The 16,718-nt window shown below is 39.7% G+C and overlaps 1 protein-coding gene across 8 annotated transcripts in view; it reads right to left on the reverse strand.

Moving 5' to 3' along the window:
* The window catches only part of znf592 (zinc finger protein 592), a 158,423-nt gene that overhangs the window by 126,175 nt on the left and 15,530 nt on the right, over positions 1-16,718 (reverse strand). For 2 of the 8 annotated variants that reach the window (XM_068015385.1, XM_068015383.1), the window contains exon 2: positions 9,969-10,140. The exons of the other annotated variants lie outside the window; for them this stretch is intronic. The gene's annotated coding sequence lies outside the window, so the exon portion shown is untranslated. The remainder of the gene's footprint in view (positions 1-9,968; positions 10,141-16,718) is intronic. 8 annotated transcript variants of the gene reach the window in all.

Here is a 16,718-nt window from a genome sequence, read left to right on the forward strand (position 1 = left end):
ATAGATACCCCTAGAATTCTCTAACCAGTATCTTCAAGCACCCCTCTTTAGCCATGCAATGCCATAATACAGAACTCTGGGGAAGGATGGGGGTGGTGGATGGTGGGGCATCCACCACATCACATGGATTAGTCCATTGCCCAAGTGGGTGGAGCTGACTAGATACCCAAGTTAGTCTATCAACAATTCTATCATCTGTGAAAAGCAGTGCGGCACAGTGGCGCAGTGGTTAGCACCACAGCCTCACAGCTCCAGCGACCCGGGTTCAATTCTGGGTACTGCCTGTGTGGAGTTTGCAAGTTCTCCCTGTGTCTGCGTGGGTTTTCTCCGGGTGCTCCGGTTTCCTCCCACAAGCCAAAAGACTTGCAGGTTGGTAGGTAAATTGGCCATTATAAATTGCCCCTAGTATAGGTAGGTGGTAGGGAAATATAGCGACAGGTGGGGATGTGGTAGGAATATGGGATTAGTGTAGGATTAGTATAAATGGGTGGTTGATGGTCGGCGCAGACTCGGTGGGCCGAAGGGCCTGTTTCAGTGCTGTATCTCTAAACTAAACTAAATACTTTCAGAAAAGCCTGGAACAGACGTTCCTCTCACAATGTTATCCAACAAATCATTGGAGATATCGAAGGGGAAACTTATCAATAACACATGTTGACTTATACAAGATTTAACAATTTACTGAAACACGACACGTCAAGTGAGGGGAGGTGAGCTAACTTAATTTATTCAGGGTTCAAGTTCATGAATTATACATCCCACTGACTCAGTGGTTTTCTTTTTGTGGTCTTCTGCATTCTTAATGCACAGGAAGATGTGCAAGTTTATACCACTACCAATACAGACCATTAATCTGGTTACCATATTGACGCTCAGTTACACAGGGTAGGGTAGGGCAAGGGAGGTTTGCCAACCTTCCAGGATTGCCCTGAAAACCCAGGAATTGAAGATATAGCTCCAGGATGCTGCAGTGAGCAACCTGGGAGAAAAATTTCCTTTGAACACTAATATATTAGTCAAAAACTGTGGGAGATCAGAAAAAATGCTGTTTCACTAAGCCAAGAATCACCTAATTGGATAATAAAGAGTTTATTTCCTTTCCAATTGGGGTAGGGAACAGAGGATGGACAACAGGTGGATGTGGGGACAGGTGGTTCAAGACAGGCAGCTAACAACTTATATTTATACAACGCCTTTGAAGTAATAAAACATTGCAAGGAGCATTAGAAAGCAAAATATGACCATGAGCCATAAGGAAATATGAGGTCAAACATCAAAAGCTTGGTCAAAAAGGTAGGTTTTAAAGAGTGCTTTAAAGGAGGAAAGCAAGGTAGAGAGGTGACGAGGTGTAGGTAGGGTATTCTAGAGCTTAGGGCCAAGGCAACTGAAGGCGTGGCCACCAATAGTGGAGCAGCGAATAAAATTGGGGATGCTCAAGAGGGCACAAGTAAAGAAGCGCACATATTTCATAGGGTTGTGGGGCTGGAGGAGATTACAGAGATAGGGAGGGGCCAGACCATGAAGGAATTTGAAAACAAGGATGAGAATTTTAAAACCAAAATGTTGCTTGACCCAGAGCCAATGTAGGTCAGCAAGCACAGGGATGATAGGTGAACGGAACTTGGTGCGAGTTAAGACACTGGCAGCAGAGTTTTGGATGACGTCAAGTTTACGGAGGGCAGAATGTGGCAGACCAGCCTTGAGTGCATTGGAATAGTCAAGTCTAGAGGTAACAAGGCGTGAATGAGAGTTTCAGCAGTAGATGAGCTGAGTTGGGTGAAGTCGGGGCAAAATTACAGATGTGGAAATAACCAGTCTTAGTGATGCTGCAAAAACGAGGTCAGAAGCTCATTTCGGGGTCAAATGTGACACCAAGGTTGCAAATAGACTAGTTTAATCTCAGACTGCTGCCAGGGAGAGGAATGGAGTTGGTAGATAAGGAATGGAGTTTGGAAAACGATGGCTTCAGTCTTCCCAATATTTAATTGGGAGGAGATTTCTGCTCATCCAGTACTGGATGTCAGATAAGCAGTCTGATAACTAAGCAACAGTGGAGGAGTTGAGAAAGGTGATGGTGAGGTAGAGCTGGATGTCATCAGCATGCATCTGAAAACTAACACTGTGCTTCTGGATGATGTCGCCAAGGGGCAGCATGTAGATGAGAAATAGGAAAGGGTCAAGGATAAACCCTTGGGCGACACCAGAGGTAATGGTGCGGGAGCAGGAAGAGAAGCCATCGCAAGTGATTCTCTGACTACGATTAGATAGATAACAATGGAACCATGTGAGAGCAGTCCCTCCCAGCTGGACGACAGCGGAGAGGCACTGGAGAAGGATGGTGTGATCAACCATGCCAAAGCCTGCAGACAGGTTAAAGACGATGAGGAGGGCAAGTTTACCTTTGTCACAGTTACATAGGATGATAGCCAAATGATGAAGCCTCCAGGAATATATCCAGCCAGAGTTGACAATTCAAGGGCAGGGTGACAATTAAATGGCAAGTGCAATAAGAATAAAAAAATTTAAACCAATATACAAATGGAACCATGACAGTGGAACAGCTCACACTGTGTACCACCTACAGGATGCACTGCTGCAACTCGCCAAGGCTTCTTCGACAACATCTTCCAAACCTGCAACCTCTACCACCTACAAGAATAAGGGCAGTAGAAACATGGGAACACCACCACCTGCAAGTTCCCCTCCAAGTCACACTCGGTCCTAACTTGGAAATATATCACTGTTCCTTTAGTCGCTGGGTCAAAATCCTGGAACTCCCTACCAAACAGCACTGTGGGTGTACCTATGCCATACAGACTGCAGCGGTTCAAGAAAGCTGTTAACCATCACCTGCTCAAGGGTAATTAGGGATGGACAATAAATGCTGGCATTGCCAGTGATGCTCACATCCCATGAACCAATTAAAAAGATGCGAAACTGGGCAGTGAGAAACACTTCCCGTAAACTGCAAAAAGAGAAGTGAACAAATTAAAAATAAGATTTGATTGTGATATGCTTCGTATTGTTAATTCCATAACGGAGGATTCAATCACATATACATAAATAATAGGTTTGAGATAAATCTGTCACACTTCAGATTACACATGGAAATTTCTCTCAAGCTTGTGGGATAGGGGAGAATATGAAAACATAAAAGGCTGGTTAAAAAATTGAGGCTCATGAAATAGGAGCATTAGTGTCAGCTTGGATAAAAAATTGGCTTAAGGACAGAAAAGTGAAGCATGCTAAATAGTTGTTTTTAAGACTAGAGGATGGTAGTCAGTGCTAGGACCACTGGATTTTTGATATCTATAAATTACTTGGATATTGGAATACAAAGTAAAATTTCAAAATTTGCCAATATCACCAAACTTGGAGGTCTGGCAAACAGTGAGGATGATGCCAATTGACTGCAACAGGACTTGTCTGCCCATTATACTAGCCAGCCAAGTGATGATGGAATTTAATAGAGAAGTGTGAAGTGATTCATTTTAGCAAAAGGGATTGGAAGAGGCAATATAATCTTATCGGCACAGTTCTAAACAGTGTGCAGGAACAGAAGGACTGGGGTCATGTGCATACATCTTTGAAGGTGGCAGAAGATAGTGAGAGAGTAGTTGGCAAAGAATATGGGATCTTGGACTTCATAAATAGTGGTATTCAGTACAAAAGCAAGGAAGTTATGCCAAACCTTTATAAAGCCCTGGTCAAACCATAACTATATTGTGTCCAGTTCTGGTCACCACACTTTAGGAAGGATGTGAGGGCCCTTGAAAAGGTGCAGAGCAGGTTTACCAAAATAGTTCCAGGGATAAGGGATTTTAGCTACAAGGTTACGTTGTAGGAGCTGTGGTTGTCCTCCTTGGAGCAAAGGAGGTTGAAGGGAGATTTGATGAGGTGCACAAGAACGTTTAGGTAAGATAGACAAAAAAAAGCTGTTCCCATTAGCTGATGTCAGAAGGGCGAGGAAACACAGATTTAAGGTTTTGGGCAAGAGATACAGGGGGGACGTGAGGAAGAACTTTTTGTTATGCAGCGAGTGGTAATGACCTGGAACTTGCTGCCTGTCAGGGTGGTGGAAATGGAGATGATCAATGATTTTAAAAGAAGATTGGATAGGCACTTGAGGGAAATAAATTTGAGGGCTATGGGGATTGTGGGGGGGGGGGACTGACTGGATTGCTCTAGATGGCATGGACTTGATGGGTCGAATAGCCTCCTTTTGCGCTCTAGAACTACAACTCCAGGTCACTAACTGACCCAAGAATTTCTGCAATCGATCAGCTTCTAATGGACCCAGCAACCTTAAAAAGGCCATAGCAACCTACACATAATTGCAATTAGCAGAATAATTGTGCATTACACAACATAATCAAGGCACATTCTCCAATCTAATGAGGTATACGGTAGATCTGCTTGTGATAGTAGTTGGGGATACTTAAGTTGCTCATTTATTTCTTCTCACCTATCATCCATTTACTTTAAAGTGATCTTTTCTGCCTACACTTCCTGATGGAAGACACCAACATGTTTGCAAGACCTTCCAGTTTTAAGACCACTCACCATCCATCAAATTGGAGAAAATCAGTGAGCACTGGCTTGCAGGTAAATATTGACGCAGGGAAAAATGGCTCATCCAGACTTCTCTTCCCTGAAACTGGGAACTCACTGACCTGAAGACAGTACATATCGTGAGGGCAAGTGATATTTTTTTGTTGGTAACACTTTGATCTTGCTGTGTGCATTTACCAGAAATAAGGTCACATCCATAAATAACCATAAAGGATTGGCTGTAGAAGATTTTTTTGTGATTTGTTCTTTAGTAACCCAAATTATACCCTGCATTTTAGTACAGGTCACTCTCATATTTTCTGACTTAAAATTACACACTATATAAACCTCTAACCTTTTAAAACTATTACACAACTGGAAAAATGTACCACAGTACAAGTCAGACATGCCATTATTTTCTATACTGAATTAAACGTGTTGAAAGTCTATTCCAACAAGAAATAAGTTTGAAGCTTTTAGAACCTTTTACTTGTCTTATGAATTTGCAACATTGATTTTCCCACTAGCACAAGACTGACCTCCTATTTGTAAGTCATGTCAGAGTGCTGACCAAATAGCCTCATCATTCAAAATCATAAGTTTTCTAACAAAAATGCAGGAAAAGAAAATTGGATTGATTAACCCATCCGTCCAAAATAATAATTTACTTCCCATCAACTAAGTCTGAACCACGAACACGTAGCCTGTTGAAAATATAGAAATCTATTTGAATAGAGTAGAAATTTGTATGCAGCAGATTAAAGGTTCGTATCTGTAAAGTATGAAATCCTATGGTGCAAATAACCAGCATTGTAGTTTAATTTGTTCCACTGAGATTTGAAGCCTATCCTCGTTTCACTTCCCCTTTTCTCTGCCCAGAACCCCTCCTATGGCCATTAAAAACTAGCTGATTTACTGTGGTGTTCCTCACTTAAGGTCTGGAACACAGTAGGCATTTTGCTGCAAATAATGGAGGTGTGTTTAACTTTACCTGCCCTTTTAAGGGACTAGATTAAATAGGCACATGCTGCGCTAATTTAGAGACTAATTGCAGACGGGAATTTCAGTAATCTGGCAGTTTGTGTACTTGAGCAGGTTATCAGCTTCGGAAGAACTAGCCTTGGGGGAAAGGCTCAATTATCACTGAATATAGATTAATGTAGTTTTACGTGTATGGGTAATGCCAACCGTGTGTATACCATGCATGGTTACTGAGCAGGAGAGCACCGAGGATGTTTTAGTACTTGAATCTCAAAGTCCACAACCTATGCCATGAGGCTATAGTAAACACAGAGCTTTTGCATATATTGCAAGGAAGATCTAAAATTAAAAAAAAAACACTATTTGGTCCTTATATAAGATCTTGGTTAGGCCTCAGTTTTGATCCCCTCAAATGTTGAGTGATACTGAGTCCCTGGAAATGATTCAGAAGTAGCCCTCTGGATCAACAGCTATCCTAAAAAGCCTTTAGTTACCATGATAGGCTTAGGTAGCCATCTTAAAAGCCTTTAGTTACCATGATTGGCTGGGAGAACTGGGTCTTTATACTCCAGAAAAGCAGTCTTTGGGAAGATTTGACTGTCTTGCACTGTGACTGTATAGGAGCAGGCTCAATGGACCAGCTGTCATTTTCTTGTCTTTTTTTAAAAATGTTCTTCACATTGGTGGGACATGGATAGTGGTGAGCCTCTGAAATCTGTGCAGGGCCAGCTTTTATTTAACATGTGGTTTGAAATGATACAAGATTATTGAAACCACCAAATTATGGGGCATGGAAAACTGTGTGGAAGAACGCAGGACTGTAGCAATAGATTAGCAGTGGAAAAATAACAAATGCAGTTCAACGTAGACACATGTGAAGTAGTATATTTTTAGAAAATAGAACAGTAAAAGCATACCCTAAATAGTAAGATTTAATAGAGTAGTCTGAGAGAGAAATCTCAAATTTAGACCTTTAAAAAGTGCTGTTTGAAAAGGTTATATAAAAAGACGAAAGTGATTCTGGGTTTTATACACAGGACACTGAATACAAAAGCAAGGAAATTATTTTGCATTGTACCTGACATTAGTTGGGCCACTAGATACAGTTCTGGTCACCTCATTATGGAAAGAATATTGGGAACAGTAGAGAGCCACAAGGATTAATTTAGTTAATGACATAATCTCCATAGCCTGGTTCCAAAGAGGTCAATAACATTCAAATGTTTAAACAGAAATGCCCGAACACATGCATAAATGCAAAAATAACATCAACTAATTCTGTTCCAACAGTTTATCTTTAAACTCAGTACTGATGGTAAGTTTATATAGTTCAATGTGAATTTGCCAACACTTCTGAGATCTAATTTGGAACATCTTTCTTTGAACCAAATTTGGATTCCTGATTTATCAGCAGGTATGTATGTGCTGTCTCGAATTCAATTTAAGACAATTTATTTTACTCCTATCCATTCCAATGAAGTTTGGTACTGTGATCTTGCTCACTTTCTCATTTTCTATTTAAATTTTTTACTTTCTTGCTTTCTACCCTGCATCTTCATAAAGCCAAAATTGGAGGACGGCCTGTTACCCGCCATGCTTATACTGGGAATAGTACCGTGATTTTTCTGTATAACAGTGAATTTAAAGTAATTATTGGGGGGGGGGGGGGGGGGGGGGAGGGGGGGGAAGTATAAGAAAATACTGCACCAAACTGAAGTCCAACACTTAAAAGACAAAACGATATCTGTTTCTCTCTCCACAGATGCTACCTGACCTGTTCAGTATTTCCAGCATTTTCTGATTTGCTTAAAAGAAAAACACCGATAAATGCTGCTTCATGCTCCCTCAATGTTGGTAAATGCACTGTGTGGTATTCAGAAATACAAGACAAGAAAGGTTTCCGATCCCATATAGGGGGCAGGGAGAAGAGGAAGGAAATCATTATCAGCTTCATGGAATAAAAAGGTGAGTAGCAGCCCATGGAATAAATGGGACCGTAGCAGCATGGATACAAAATTGGCTGAGTGACAGAAAACAAAGTAATTGAGAATGGTTGTGTCTTAAGACTGGAGGAAGGTACATAGTGGGGTTCCATTGGGGTCAGTGTTGGGACCCCTGCTTTTCTTGATATATATTAATGACTTAACTTGGGTGTATAGGGCACAATTTCAAAATTTGCAGATGACACAAAACTTTGAAGTATTGTGAACTGTGAGGAGGGTAGTTATAAACATCAAGAGGACATAGATAGGCTGGTGGAATGGGTGGACAAGTGGCTGATTAAATTTAATGCAGAAAAGTGTGACGTGATTCATTTTGGTGGGAAGAACAAGGAGGCAATATGAATTAAAAGGAGGCTTCTAAAGGAGGTGCAGGAGCAGAGGGACCTGGGGGTATATGTATACAAATTATTGAAGGTTGCAGGGCAGGTTGAAAAAGCAATTAATAAAGCACATGGCTCCTGGGCTTTATAAATAGGGAACAGAGTACAAAAATAAGGAAATTATGATAAAACTGTATAAAACACTGGTTCGGCCTCAACTGGAGTAGTATGTCCAGTTCTGGGCACCACACTTTTGGAAGGATGTTATGGCATGAGAGGATGCCGAAAAGATTCATGAGAATGGTTCCATGGATGAAGTACTTCAGTTACGTGGATAGGCTAGAGAAGCTGGGCCTGTTCTCCTTGGAGAAGAGAAGACTAAGAGGAGGTTTGACAGAGGTGTTCAAAATCACGAGGGGTCTGGACAGGGTAGATAGGGAGAAACTTTTCCCACTGGCCGAGGGATCCAGAGCCAGAAGACACCGATTTAAGTGGACTTGCAAAAGAAACAACAGCAACATGAAGAAAATACTTTTTTATGCAGCGAGTGGTTAAGGTCTGGAATACACTGCTTGAGTTTGGTGGAGGCAGATTCAACCAAGGCCTTCAACAGGGAACTATAAAAGATAATTATCTGAAGAGAAAAATTTGCAGTCTATGGTGAAAAAGGAAGAGTGGGATTAGGTGAGTTGCTCTTGTAGACAGCTGGCACAGACGTGATGGGCGAATGGTCTCCTTCTGTGCGATAACTATTTTATAGTTGTGATTCAGTGTACTCCCTCCCAGGGGTAAATCATCATATAGTCACTAGAAATACGCATAACACCACCACTGAGTAAAAGTCAATACCAGGAGTGAAAATGTATTGTTAGTGTCCATTTATGACCTACACAGACAACCCTTCGTCAGATCTGTTGGAAATAATGGATGCAACAGTAAGCGTCTATTGTAGCTGTGTTTGTATCATATAATGTCTGAGAAAGGAGGTCCAGCTAGAGATGCAGAGTAAAGTGTAGCTGCAGTCTCCTTCACATACAGTTTCAAAATGGCACTCTTGGTATGATGGCCGTGTGCTATCTTCATATAAATTGAAAAAAAAAGTTACACAGAATATTTAGTTGGCTGTTAATGAATTGTGACAGTAATCAAAGGTTTTAAACGGTGAGTGAAATTCAAGTGCTTTACATCCCCAAGAATAAATTTACTAATCACAATTCACTGGCAACAAGTAGGTCAGTATTTTCGTTTAACATTTTGATGGACTTTTGTGACTGAGGAAGCTCTGGGAAATAAAGAGTGTACTATTTCAGGCATCCAGTCAGCATGGGGCATGTCCAAGTTTGGCACACAACAGTTCAGTGACACTCCCTTTGTGCTAAACCAACAATGTGCCTCCTCCCTAAACAGTCAAAAGCAGCAATGTGACATTTCCATCTCCTACACCAGTTACTCTACTGTCCTTTCTGGATAAAATTGTCTATTAGTGCCACATTAGGTGCAGTTATGCTATAATCTGTGCCCATAAAACTAAAATTTAGCAGTTTTGGACTGAGTCTGCCCAAACACATTTCACATAGGACCCTGAATGCCAGTAGAATGGGGAGATTTTCATCCCATTAGTTTAGTCTGGTTTTAAAATCAGATTCCAGAAGTGAAAGCACTATGTGCTAACTCATTCCATTACCCAGTTCCCCAAAGCTAACTTTTAAACAGATTCAATACTGATTCACTTATACTATTTATATATAATGTAGGGCTTTTCACAGCTTAAACCTGCCTTCTCCAATCCCCTATTAAGTCATGCCTTACATATCAGCAAGATCTTACAAATATCAATTTCACTGAAAACATAGGCCCATGTTAGTAAACTAACACTATATTCTTTAAATATCTGCAATCTCTATATAAACTAAATGTGGAGACAGGTCGCCACAATTTCCAGCTCATTTGCTGGAAGCAGTGCACAGATTACAATATCTGAACCAATTCAGGCCAACTGATCCCAATATTAAATATACTAACAAGTTTCCACTTTAGTTTGGAACATTTTACATGGGGTTAATAGTTACATTCGCGTTCCAAAGTCACTAGTCCTTTAGAATTCTTACTTTACCTCCAATGTGCACGTATTTGTTTATCTGCATTTTGATCAAGATCATTAAACTTCGATAGATGCTTGATTATTTTTGGGAGGCAAGAAGGCATGTCTAATTCAGAGGGCCAAGAGAATCCTTTTCTCCAAGATACTGATTAAATGTCAGAAGTGTTGAAGTGTCAGTCTTCACCTACAGATGGTCAAATACAGAAACAAATAAACAGCAAACCAAAAAGTTCAGGATTCAATGATATAGCCATACTTAGAGAAATTGCTTTGATTTGTGATTTAAAAACAAGTACCATAACTGTTTACAAGGCTATATAATTCAGAAGTGACTTGTTACAGCAGATCTTTGATTCTGTATTAGTAATAATCAAGGTGCATCAGTCAGATCAGTACTTGTATTAACTGCACAATTCTATCACTCCCAATACCAGGTGTGCAGTACACAGTGAATCCTATTCCCCAATAAGGGAAATGTAAAGGAAACACAATTCAAACAGAGAACATATGATATCTGGGAGTAGATTTATCTGGTTTACTTACATAACAGTGAACACTCAAGAGTGAGATCTGGGCTCAAGATAACTCAAGAGTGCAGATGGTTTACATATAAAATAATGGATGCTCGAGAATGATTACAAGCCTGCAATTTAATTGAAGGGTCATACAGCTCTGAAAGAAGAGTATGGATGGTATAAAAGTCACAAGAATAAAGCTAATGTAATTCAGAAGTCACTGATGAATTATATTGTTGCCTTGTAAACAGTTATGGTACTTGCTTTTAAATCACTAATCAAAACCATCTAATTTAAGGGATGGCTTTGTTTAGTCTCTCACTTGCAGCAAGTCTATCAGTGCAGATGTTGACAGCTAAGTTGCTCTATTATTAAGCATATGTGCATCCACAGTGAAGGACTAACCGTTGTGAAGTCATTTGCATTCTTAATAGGGAATCATTTGTCGCTCATTACTAGGGAAATTTAAGGGTAATAGTTTATTAAACCATGATGTGGATTGAATTTCACTTGTTTTTAAAATACTAAACATTAAGCAATTTTCCCATTCTCAAAACACTGCTTCTTTCATATTTTATAACACAAATAAACACAGCACTACACTATGCACCAATGGTGTGTCAAGAATGCATTTAGCTAAGTGGCTCTTAGACATCTGCTTTTGACACACTTGGGCTAGCCTGATGGCACTCACCTACTGCTTCCACTGGCTTCCAACTATTCAACTGTTCCCAAATGGAGTTTCATTGCTGGTTAAGGTATCTGATTATTAGTACACCATACCGCACCTGAATCAATTGCATCTACTGCAGTGCAAGGTCTTTTCATAGCCTGGAATAGATCTTTATCAGGCAGAATGAAATCTTACCAAAATTATGTAACAAGGAGGAAGAGGGTAAAATGCACTGCAGCATAGCAAAAATAGCTACAGAGTAAATATCTTCTAACTCCTGAGGAAATAATTAAAGTCATATCACTGGAAGCAACACTGCACTCTGTTCTCTCCCTAGCTGTACCATACTCACTCAACAATCTAAAAGTTGTGTTTGATAGAGACGGATTTAAATAATGATGAGTCGCTTTTGTGGGACTTGTCCAAATAGCATACATAGTGTGCCCCCAAATCAACAAAGTTGACAGAACCTCACAGCAACCTAATACAGTTTCTTTTGAATAAGATTCAAGGTTTGCTATTTTGAAATGCAGCACCGTCCATCAATACATTGAGCTGTTTGTACTACTGCAATTCCCCCTCCCACCATGAAATCTAGAACATCTTGCGTTCACATAATCGATTATTCCCTAAAATGCAGGCTGAGAAGGAATGAATTGTGGACCTAAAAGATTGCACAGGAAAAAGGATGGAGGAAGAATAAATAGATACAGATTTTGTTTAATAAAAATAAAGGCGAACTACAAGGTTGTGATTCTCGAGCCTTTTGCTTCAACTTTGAATCAAGAGTGTTCTGAACTTACAAAATACAATTTACTGCCTAATATGATAGACTATTACGAAAAGATTTTGTTAAGTATGTGTTGAGGGGAAGTATGGCAACACTAAGACTTGACTGGAACTTAAAATATTACACAATATATCTTTCAATATCAAAATAATTGTAGGCTTTTGTACAGCTCTGAAAACGACCCTCAAACATCTCATCTGTAATATGCCTCTGATGTCACAATATGAATTTGAGGTAAAATATGTTTTTACAACTACAGCTCATTAATCCCTTAAAAAAATGAGAACAAAGAATTGAGTTCACATTCTCCAAGTTTCTCTCAGTCACAAATTACATTGGATGCTTTTTTACAGCTGGCCTTAACTCAAGGGTAGCTAACTCATAACACAGAATAGGAAACAAAATAATCGAACCACCCACCAACAGTGCAACCATGAACTAGGCTAAGGTATCTAAACGTTCTGTTCAGTGACTCCAAATTTCTGACATTGTCCACATGCATGCGCATTGCATATTTTACGCAGTGCAGCAGCCACTACACAATAATTTGCTGCAGTAAGCAAATCCATAAGATATTCAAACTATTGGTCAACAGAAACAGTAATTTTTCACAAAGCAATTATATTTTGAAACCCCAACTGAGTTATGCTTCATTGCATATTGAGTGCAACCTGACCATATGCACGCACATGTGTAGGCACATATGGTCGATTTTTATTGTTCTTACAACTCCAAGAAAGGAGGGAGAAAGTCAATCGGCGCTCTTTGTACTGTCTTGAAAAACTTGATTACTGATAGTCTTGAAGCTGAAGTATCTTTAGGGACTGTTACTATGGGCCAGCTAGGCCTCAAATTCCTGTTTACAACGGTAGCTAGCAAGACAAGATGCAGAGTTCCCAGGGACAAGGCAGCTCCAAATTGGGACCAGGAAAACATAAGTAAGCCAGGATAGAGCTTAGTAGCTGAGCAGCTACAGAAAGCCCAGCAGACCAAACACAGTTTCAAAGTACAAAGTTTCATTTCACTAATGTGAAAAAAAGGTAATAAAAAGATTTGCTGTTAAGTATATTCTTACACAGGGGAACATTGAAGTATTATAGGTGGCTACCTAGGCAATTTAAACAAGTACAAAATTCATAGATGTTGGAGACAGTTGCTTTAGTTTTTTGTGAAAATCAGTAATAAATAGCATGAGCACACGTCAGCTACAGGCTCCAAAATGACTATGTTGGAATGCCTGTAACAGTTTTTACTTATTCAGTGAAATCACTGAATCAAAGTCCAAAACACTATTGTACCATTGCTGACATAGGAAGGGAATGGAAGTGACAGGTAAGAGAAGAGCCCTCAGCCATTAATAAAAAGCTCCACTGTAGGATCCTACAGAGGACAAAAGAAATGGAATGTCTACATTGTGTAAAAATCATCCATCTTTCACATTGTCTGGATGAACAGACCCAGGAAATACTGAAATTGCAATCAACAGAAAATCTTGATAACCAGCTAGTCAATCATTAAGGCAGTTTAACGTAGACTCGTAGACAGGACTATAAACAGTCAAAAAAAATCCAGCTCAAGACATTGCTGGTTCTATTCTCAATCACCAATTAATGCTTCAAAGCTTACAGTTTCACAATGGCTGGAGATGATTGATTCTGCCTAGCATTGTGCAATAGGCTGCATTATAGACACACTGATGGTAGTCTCAAAATTACAGCTCAGATATGTAATCCCAGTATAAATGCCTAACTGGCCTGTCTAGCCTTTCCATTCACCTATTTTTCTCAGTAGTCCAATGGTACAATATCACCCCCACTTCATTCTTTTCACATCGTCTTCCCCCTTCTACTTCGCAGCTGATTTACTCAGTTTAATCTACCAAAACTCTACCAAGAGCTGGCAATAGGTACAATGGACCAAATGGCCTCCTCATGTGCTGTATAATTCTGCGATTCTAGTCGTAAAGGATTGATTTACTTTTTTTTTTAAATGTAATTCTTATCAGATAAAATTTGCACTAGCAAGATTCTCAGCTCATAAATCCGCTGGTTCAAGAAATACTTCCTCCTGGTTTATTTAGAGCAAAAAAAAACAGCAGTCCTGGTGTTCTGGAATTTCAAACCACTGTTGATTGTTATTAAGCATTAGCAGACATCATTCTGTCAGAACACAGGTCGCATACTATTATACTAAATTTCTTTCACAAGAATTCTTAAAACCCTGCTTTCTTAAAACTTCAATTTATTGTCATGCTCTATTTTTCATTATCATTCACATTTTAGATTACATAAGCTTAGCCCAAAGGAGGTAATAAAACAATCACATGTTTACTGTAATAAAAACAAGAAATGCTGGAACCACTCAGCAGGTCTGGCAGCATCTGTGGAAAGAGAAGCAGAGTTAACGTTTCGGGTCAGTGACCCTTCTTCGGAACTGACCCGAAACGTTAACTCTGCTTCTCCTTCCACAGATGCTGCCAGACCTGCTGAGCGGGTTCCAGCATTTCTTGTTTTTATTTCAGATTTCCAGCATCCGCAGTATTTTGCTTTTATACACATGTTTACTGTCATGTGGCACTGGAAGATACAGCAATCTACAAAGCACACCCTTCTAAACAAGCATCAACTTCACAAAAGACTGATGCCATTTTATGAATATCAATATGCTATGGTACACACCTAAAAATAACAAGAAACCCATAACACTGCCAAAGACAAGAATGTACCCATTTTGCAATAGAGATGCCAGGGATTTTTTTGGCATGTTAGGTGGCATAACAAGGTGCAGTCAAAGATAGCCTGCAACAAAGATTAATTTGGCCTTGCTGGTAACTGGCAGCATAAAGACTTATGGGAAATTGTATTAAGGGGCAAAGAATGTGAGAAATCTGTGACTTGTCTGTACACTTGCTATAGCAACTCTGGTTCAGCAACTGATAACTGACTCTTCATTTCCGTTCCTGCATAAAAGTATAGAGCTCCAGAGACAGGAAGTTAGCATGTGCAGTTTCACACTATATTTGGTGAAAAGTCACTTAAAATTCATAGTCAGGTATCAGAAGTTCCAATGAAGTCCTGTAACCCAATTAGCAGAAACAAAATCAAGCACAATAAAGTTGAACTTCTCTTAAAGCTTGGGTCCAATCCTTTTCTCTTCCCAAAAGACAATATTATCCTTGATGCTTTGATTCTTAACCACCAATGGAACTAGCTCCTCCCTGATTCATCTATTTCAATTCACCATGTTACTTGGCACTGTGCCATTCAATTGGAAAGCAGCAAATATTATCTCTTCACAAAAGAGATCAAAGTCAAATCCTGATAACAGCAGTATCCACACTGTTGGTTGACATAGAAACTGCAGTGAAGACTCTCCTGCAACATGCATATCGCCAGCTTAGCTTTTCAGCAAATTGGTTGACTTGGGATTCTTAATCTCATGATACAAAAATGGAGCGATTCTCTCAATAGCAAATTTTATGTTGAGAAGTAACATTAGGCACTTTTGGAGCTCTTCAGAGAATATGGCAATAAGGCCTGTGACGTATCTAGTAAGCCTTAATATAATTCTTCAGATGATAGAAACACAAAGTCATTTGTCTTTTCACTGTAGCATTTCTATAAGTCCCTCAGGGAAATATTCTTGATCTCAGTAGCTCCTGATCTTGACCAACAATCTTCTAAACAGCAGCAATAACATTCTCACTCCTGAGAACATCACAGTCTATACAGAGTTAACTCCATATCTGAAGGTCAAATACACAATCAACACAGGCTGATAACAAAAATGAGCCAGTGGCTGGACAAACTGTTACTTTCAGTGCCAAGGTCAAGCTAGCAACTCTGCTGAGAAAGACACTGATTGTTGCCCATTGAATTTCATCAGAGTTGCAAACTCATATCTGATACATGGTTGGACAAATGGTAAATATAGCCCAAAAAAATGGAACTGTTCAGGAAAGGCATGTCACTAATATCGCTGTTCTCCAAGCCAAGTCTATACATTGATGGAATATTATAGTGCTGAATTTTAGCCATTAGTGAAAACCCACCCCTTATCCTTTGGCTACTTTCATGCTGTAACTGAGCATCAACATGAAGCCATTTCAATTTGGATTAAGTTGCAATGATGGAATAAATGCAGCTGGAATATGCTGTCAGGGCTTAGCTTAATACAAAACAAAACAGAGCAATATTTCCAGGAGTGAGAAGTCTCAATGCTTTGGCCTTGAAACCCAATTCACACTCCATAGTCAATGTTAAGCCATTTCAACTTCGCACGAACATTAAATTGTGGAGTGTCAGGTCAGTATAGCCCAAAGCAGATAAATCAGTAGAATTTATGTAGATAGCCTATTCCATACTAGAATGCACCCTCTGAAATGTTAGTACTGGCACTCTGTCCCAACCAGTCTAACAAAATGACAATATGAACAACATTTCAAGAAAACAAATACGAACATACAAATTAGGAGGAAGAATAGGTCATTTGGCCCCTTCGTGCCTGCTCCGCCATTTAATAAGATTATGGCTGATCTGATTGTGGCCTCAAATCCACTTTCCTGCCTACTCCTGATACCCTTTGACTCCCTTGTTAGTCAAGAATTTATCTACCTCTGCCTTAAATATTTAATCCTGCCTCCACTGCTCTCTGGGGAAGAGAGTTCCAAAGACTCCCAGCCCTCAGGGAAAAAAATTCTCATCATCTCCGTCTTAAATGGGCAACCCTTTATCTTTAAATTGTATCCCCCAGTTCTAGTCTCTGCCACTAGGGGTAACATCCTT

The sequence above is a fragment of the Heterodontus francisci genome, chromosome 35, assembly GCF_036365525.1.
Source record: "Heterodontus francisci isolate sHetFra1 chromosome 35, sHetFra1.hap1, whole genome shotgun sequence".
Lineage (NCBI taxonomy): Eukaryota > Metazoa > Chordata > Chondrichthyes > Heterodontiformes > Heterodontidae > Heterodontus > Heterodontus francisci.